Here is a 7,581-nt window from a genome sequence, read left to right on the forward strand (position 1 = left end):
GCCATGGATAACGACTGTACCTTAATGTTCAATAATATATCGTGTTGGGTAGCACGCATTCAACGAATGCTAGGTATCTAGTAGATTGACGTTACTTTACCGTTGTGATAAAAGTAAATTTCTAATTTAATGTACCTCATAACAAATTAACAAATGAGCAATTTCGTCATATTTTATCAGTTTTATCATAATGTTACCTTAGAGGTCGGGTTGTCTGACGTCAGTTTAGATTAAAGGAATAGAAGGTGAGAGTCAGCCGCAAGTTAAGAACCTGGATGTAACATCGTGTGAGTTCTTCTAGGAAGTTAGAGTTGTGACAAAGCCTGATCGTGGTCGAAAACAGCCATCTGTGTCATTTAAATACTATTTTAGAATTCGAATAATTAAATCTATACAAAACTTTCAAATAAGAAAAAAGTAGAAATAGCTTGAAGTTGATTGTTTTACTTAGAAGTATTAATCATTAGTCTTTTTAGTCATCTTCCTTAGAGTAGTCTCAAATGTGTGACGCGATTAAGAAGGAGCTGTTCAGTTCATAGTTAGGGTCAGGTTTGATGACACAGATGTTTCATGTATGAGAGCTGCTATTGGACAGTCGACCTTACGTTTAAACACTTATTTCTTAGTTCTATCCGCGGTTCACAACAGTCGAGAGATCAAATATAATTATATTTAGCACGCGATGAACCGTTTTAATATGGGCATTTCATTTGTGGGACCGTATCATTCCGTGTCCTACGATTATTGGCACACGTGTTCATCAGCTGAAAGCAATGCTCCTCTATTGCTTTTCAAATGTAAAAAGTCTTTTTTCATGAAATCTTCCCTGCGTGTTTAGAACGTGATGCTGGAGCGAAACTTTTAACTACTGTCTGACTCATTTCTAAGTGTAAGAGGAAGGCAATCTTAATAAGCCAAACATGAAACGTGGGGAACTATGACATGCAGAATTCCGAAAAGTGCCCTGAATCGCGGGAATCATTTTGCGAGAATTGCAAAGGAGCTTTTAGAGCTACAAAAAGAAATGTAGTGCACATTGGTAGAACTAAAATCAAAACGTACTACGGGTACTGATATAACTCTTATTTCTTCATAGGATTAATAATAGTACGAACATTTTAAAAGTCCTCTATGAATTTTCCTTAGTGCTCGAGTAAATTACAACACCCAGAAGACCTTACATTTTTACGTAATTTATTTCATCGCGTATATTTATTTAACATATTATTCAGTGTCTGCCAGTAACCTTCCTGTTTTATCGTGTAATTGACATTTGCCGTAGGTGGTCAAGCAAAGGCTCGGTGTTTACATTATACGAACGTACTCTTCGCTTTATCAGAAGGCGCTGCCCTGCGTCAGGGCAAGCATTCTTCGCAATACGTTGTTTTTCATAGCTGCTGCTGCTGCTGCTGCTGCTGCTGCTATTGAAAAATCAAGCAAAGGAACCAAAGCCTTCATTTAGTGTTCTCTTAGCGACTAAGCGACCAAATCTTGATCCTGCGGCGTTTAACGAAGTTCCACAGTCCAATCAATATCGGTACCGATGATTGTAGAAGTAAACTCCTTACATGTTGTAACAACAGAAAGCGTTTCCTAGCGGATGATTTAGCGGGAAGTTTAGTCGATGATAAACATAACATAAAAACCAATCCATTTACTCGATAGATATTTATAGAGGAACAAGGGAATAGCTACAGCTGCTAAAGTTCAGAGCGACGCAATTCCTGATAGATATGGATAATATCGATAACAAATGTAGTTGAAGCGATGTTTGTCGAATACAGGTTTTGCTGTTAAATTTCGGTCGTTTGGCGCTCCAAGAAATTGTATGAAAACAATTCGAGGTGACTAAAAGACACCACTCACCTTAGAGCCATTCATGTTCATCTGCGTATGATAAATTTATTCCCATATATCACGAGCTTCGAATGGCACACGATAAGATTTTTATCTTCAGGCATCTTTACAAACCTTTCTGTTTTGTCCTTAAGCTCAATCCTAGTAGTGATTAGCATTTCTCTTGTCCTGCACCGTTGCCGTCTCATAACTACTGAATTTTTAACACATCCCTTTCTCATGTTATGCAATTATGACACAATACAGCGAGGAGCTCGTCCGAACCAGAACAAGTACCCACCTACACAGTGTTAGATTGGAGGAACTGAAGTATGAAACTAATGCGAATTGGCAATAAACAAATCCATAAACATAACTCAGCCTATGGCCTCGTAATATATACAAAACAACTGCTGCGATTGTTTCGCGCAGTTATTTAGCAACGTAATCAGCGGTTGTACGGGAAACTTTCTGGTAAGTTGAACTGCAAATTATGAACAAGCACAGTACAATTAGCATCAAGATATACTCCCGCTACAGGTTAAAAATCTAGTTAGTATAAATAGCTAAAAGTTTGCGAGACAAAAAAAATTCCGCAACATTGACTTGTTTTTGTTCTCGGAGAATAGATTGTCATCTCTGCAGAAGTGCGCCCCGGGCGCGCTGTTCCACTGATGCAACAGTGAGCCGTTTGTTATCCACTTTATATATACCGTTATATTTAGTTGCATGCGACGTACTAGGCTACAGGTTTTCGCAGTACATTCACACATCGATACTTTTTCTGATGCTCTGTTATATTTACGAACATCTTCTATAACCGGGTTATACGATTTCGTCAAGTTCTATAGTATCTGCCAAAGCGTCAGAGCGCGGTTATGTATTTTCTTTTACCTTTCATTTTGTATTACACCCATATTTTTCTCTGCATAGGTGTGCGACAAACAACTAACCTCCGAACAATCAAACTAATCTAAACAACTGAGCTCTGCATTTATGTATGCATGTTTCGATTTGCTTTATAGCTTTACGCATACATTTGAACTAAAGATTTTCATTTCCATGTAGGAATATACATAAATCTATGTAGAAAACTACCGCGGGATTCGATTATAGCCTAACGTCCCCATATTACGAGAACCGAGATTTCTTTTCGGCATCAGAATCGCTACATGTAGGTAAGACTACAATTCAGTCGAGACTCAGTACTAGGCTTGCTAGAAATAGTACTTTAAGATCAACGAAAGCTGGCTGTACCGTATGAGCGGGCGCACTGGAAAATAATCGGGCAGATTCCAAAATCAGCAAATGTTACACTTTATAGTTTTGGGCAATGGTAAATTGTCATGAGCATTCGAAAATCAGAAGAAGAAAAAGAATCCTTTAGGCAATCCATAGGAAACCTAGAGCACAAAAAAAAGGCAAAATTTTACAATATCTAAGGCACCACCTTTCAAATTATGAAAAATTATTTGAAAAAACATCTACCTACAAATCGAACACCTATCTCTACGTAAAATCCACGGGCTACAGGCTTGTTTGAATTATAACGTTTCAAATCACATTATAATTCAAACAAGCCTGACCTGTGATCTAGTACGAATGAGCATCTTCGTTTCTAATGAATGTAAACCGGGGCGAAGTTTTCTACACGATCTACTTTTAAGGACGACTACCTTTCAGAAACTGACCCGACTATACGCGCTCGGTTGACTTCAAGGTTTAGATCCAAAAAACGCCTGGTTAAAATATTTTCAGTATATAGATTTTGATGAGAACAGGCACTTGGCGTGATGTATAACGGCTTCTTACTAGGTATGTTTAATTATTGCATGGTAAGATATCAAATCAGGTTGCAGAGGTCACTGGGCCCCCTCCTGCCTCCTAGCTACTACCGTACGGTAGTGACGCAGGAGTAAATTATGCTTGCTACTATAATTTTGGATCTTCACCTAAGCTAACTCGTTTTTTTAAACAGAACACTTCACGAATGACAATTCAGACCCTTCCATTAGAAAATATCTGGCTTGAGCTCGCGTAGTGTCATTCAGGGCATGCGAAAATCAACTTAGGCAGCGTCCAGAAGATGTAGCGTAAACGCACGTCTGAGGTCCGGCCATGGCACTAAATTATGAACCGCAGGAATGAAAACGTAATACTAACCGTAACAATTCGTATGATGAAGGTTTTTTGTATTGGTTTGTTGGTCGGGCGTTGTCAAGTAGATCATTAGTGATTCGCTTTTTCTCGCTGACGCTTATTTTGGAACCAGATGTACACCTGCAATGAATTACCCAGATCAAATCAAAGATTACATATATTTCACGGAAGAACGGTAGTTAGTTTATTCAAGCGAACACGCACGGAGGGACACTCTTTTAAACGAAAGAAGCCGGAATCTCCATCTGTAGCCACATACTGTTGGTATTCCAGCCAGTTTCATAGCAAACTGGCCATACGCACATAAAGCAAACCACACAAATGAGCCGTTTTACACTTTAGCCACACCAGTATCAATAAACAATTATGAATCCAGGATTAACATTACTTAATAATAACAACACTCTTCTGATAATGTGGCACATCTCAACGGGAGGCCAACAATAACGTTCCTCGTTTTTCAAATATGTAGATAACGTAATACTTCTTTAAAGTAATGTCAGCTTCAAAATGAATAAGAAAATCCAGACGTCTCTATCTATATCTATCTATCCATCTGTATATATATATATATATAAGGGGAAAAGGAAGAAGCTAGTACGAGGAAGAGATAAATGTATATAGATGCATTTTTAAAAGGAAAAAAAATTAAACAATTAGAAAAAATAAATAGATCGCAACATGTAGACGAACGTCATGGTATCAAATAGGATATTTACTATGTGTATCTCCAATGTCGTGCAGTTGTTGACCATTTTACTGGCGATCAACCTTTTGCGGTGAATCTTGAAAAGTGGCTGAAAATGAAAAACGCTTCGTCTGTCTGCCGAGCTATCTTTTAGCGACTTACCTGCTTGCCTGTTTTCTCTTTAAGCTCTTTAGCAATGTTAATGCACATCTCCCGGGTGGCATATCTATCCATTCTGGAAGAAAACGAGCAAATACGTTAAAGATAAGTAATAGCAAGTAAAAGATATAAGGAAACTATGACCAGGTACATCTACCTTCAACTTTAAAATGATACCATGTTTGCCTCAAAAACACATTGTCGAACCTGCGCTTCGTCCATTAGGCTGATTTAGTACCGCTGTAACCTGCGCACTAACAGCACATATTTCTATAGCTGGAACTTAATGCAGCGGTACATAGATGATGGATTAATTCCTTTTTACTTAACTATAGGCGATTAGTTTATTCAATGTACCCTAATAGCATGAAGTGTACTATATACGTATTCCTACGCCAGTACAAACAGGTAACTTAGGTGTGGTAAAAAGACAAGTGGGAGTTTCGCAGCGTGGTTTTATAATAGATTGCGAATTTCCGGCATTGTATACTCTTGAGATTCACTGGTTCGAGGTGCGTTACCCATCAGCATGCACGTTTATGAAAAAATATCCAAAACCCTTACCTAAAGTATGATTCGAGGATGGCCTTTTCTTCGGGCGAAAAAAATGTCTTCTCTCCGCTCCATCGCGGTGTCGGAGGGATTTGGGACTGTAAAATTAGTATATGAATATAATAGACAATGATTAAGTTGCGTTACCTGTGATTTATGTGAGTAGACTGAGAACGCATGAGCAAAAGAGACGATATATTTGGGTTTAGATATTTATTTGTGTACATATTTATACAATTGAATGTGACCCTGACCTGAGCCGAAACCCTAATTTTTCAATGTCAGTTGGCCTTCCTAATACCAAATTTTGTTGTACTGTCCAACACCAATGCACCCGATAAAAGGCTTCTCGACTGTAGTGCGGTAACACTTACCTGAGGATTGCAGAGTGAAGAAAAACCACTGAAGAAATCTAGACTCGCGACCGCACTCTTCAACATCTGAAGATCTACAAATAATAGTCGCACAATGTAATATAGAATAGACACCCACACATTAATCGTATAACGTATCATCGACGTAGCCGTCTACGTGGAAAGAATGTTTTAATAAGTTGAATCGGCGGGATATTTGTCAGCCGTTTGCTGTTTACTAGACAATTACTTGAAGGGGTTATACGGTACCATTCCCGATCTTGGTATTATAATAGTTATTATTGCAATTGTTGCATTTTTCGGAGATTGTCTCCTTTATAATTCACTGAGCAAAATTTTAGCTAAAATTAAGAAATCATTGTAAGTGATCATTCTGTTGCGTAGTTATATTATAATGCCATATTTGATAGCCCGTATGACTAAAAGGAAAACTTCAACTTAGGCCATTGTCAAGCCGAATTTATTAGCTTTAGATGTTTTCATGAGAAATCTATGAAGTTGCTTCTACAGGTAATTCCTTGGCGTCTCGATGAAAAGTCGTTTGTTTTTGAAAAAGGCGCTAATCGATCTGGAAAAAAATAAGACAATATATTATATGGCCTCGCATGTATATATCAAAAATTGTATTGAAGCGACTGATTATCTTTTCTTCTGTTATTTTGGCAAAGAAAAAAACTGCTGCCGACGCTAAAAAATGGCAAACTTATTCCGAAAGGCATTAGGCGCTGTAAAGAAAAATATATTTTGGGCTATACCTAACAAAGGATATAAAATTAGCCTTTCAACTCAAATAAACTATACTAAATATAGTGAATATCCGTGAGCAGTTTTTTTGTTTACGCCCAGCGACAAATTGTTTTCTGACCATCCGCTGCCGAATTAATTCGCTATGATACGTTCAAAATTCTCTTAATGCACTTGCCACCCATCGCTTAGAATTCCTTATTCTCTAGCACCTTTCGCGCTCCATAAAAAATGTACCCTCATGTTGACATAAATGGAAAGATAAGAAATAACACACAAAACAAGCAGAGAAAAGTGCATGGCCTACGTATCGCGTTCACCATGCGCTAAATTATATCAGACTTAATAATCGATACGGTATAATGCGATTTTGTATTACTATTATTTTCGTGCATTAAACGCATTTACGGCATCATGGTCGGTACCAGTTGGCTTTTGTCACCCCTGATAGATAATTCATACAAATATATATTTTTATATATCGTTATTTGCATAATAATCAAAGTAGGTATCCGCGAACTACTATTTTTCAACGCAACGAATAGTTAACAACAGTAATTTTCCTAATACCTGGCTGAATCTTTCTAAAAGGAACTACCGAACGATGTGGAAATAAGTAGACTTCCTTCATATATCATGCGCATCTTGAAAAGAGCCAGTAGATCTCGTTCAGCTCTTGCGCAACCAAAGTAGTAAGTGGTTCGAAAAACCACGTATGGCCCACAGTAAAAAAAAATAAGGGCACAATACAACCAAATAAAAAGGTTCAACGCGTACATAGTGATTTCGTAATTATCGGCTGTAACGACAGAAAATACAACTGTCATACTTACACACTTATTACTTCTCTAGAAGGGTACACGCGAACCGTGCTAAGCGAGCCATTCCATATCTTACTATGCAAATTACGTACACACGGCGCCTATACACAGATATAACAGGTTGTTTACCTTCGATAAGTTTTTTGAGTTCCTGCTTTTGCTTACCTACACAGATGGATTGCAGATATTGCAAAATCTATATAGACTGCCTTAGTTCTAGATAAGTTGTGCTCTTTTTTCGTTAATT

General features: G+C 37.8%; 1 long non-coding RNA gene across 1 annotated transcript; it reads right to left on the reverse strand.

Annotated features, from left to right (window-relative positions):
• Nucleotides 1–1,173: 1,173 nt before the first annotated feature.
• On the reverse strand, nt 1,174–4,853 carry LOC147758481 (uncharacterized). The gene is made up of 3 exons (XR_015318737.1): nt 4,716–4,853; nt 4,000–4,116; nt 1,174–3,109 (listed from the first exon to the last, which is right to left on the reverse strand). It is a non-coding gene; the product is annotated as an uncharacterized LOC147758481 (long non-coding RNA).
• Between the last annotated feature and the right edge of the window lie 2,728 nt (nt 4,854–7,581).

This window comes from Varroa destructor, unplaced genomic scaffold, assembly GCF_002443255.2.
Source record: "Varroa destructor unplaced genomic scaffold, Vdes_3.0 BEIS01000001.1, whole genome shotgun sequence".
Taxonomy (NCBI): domain Eukaryota; kingdom Metazoa; phylum Arthropoda; class Arachnida; order Mesostigmata; family Varroidae; genus Varroa; species Varroa destructor.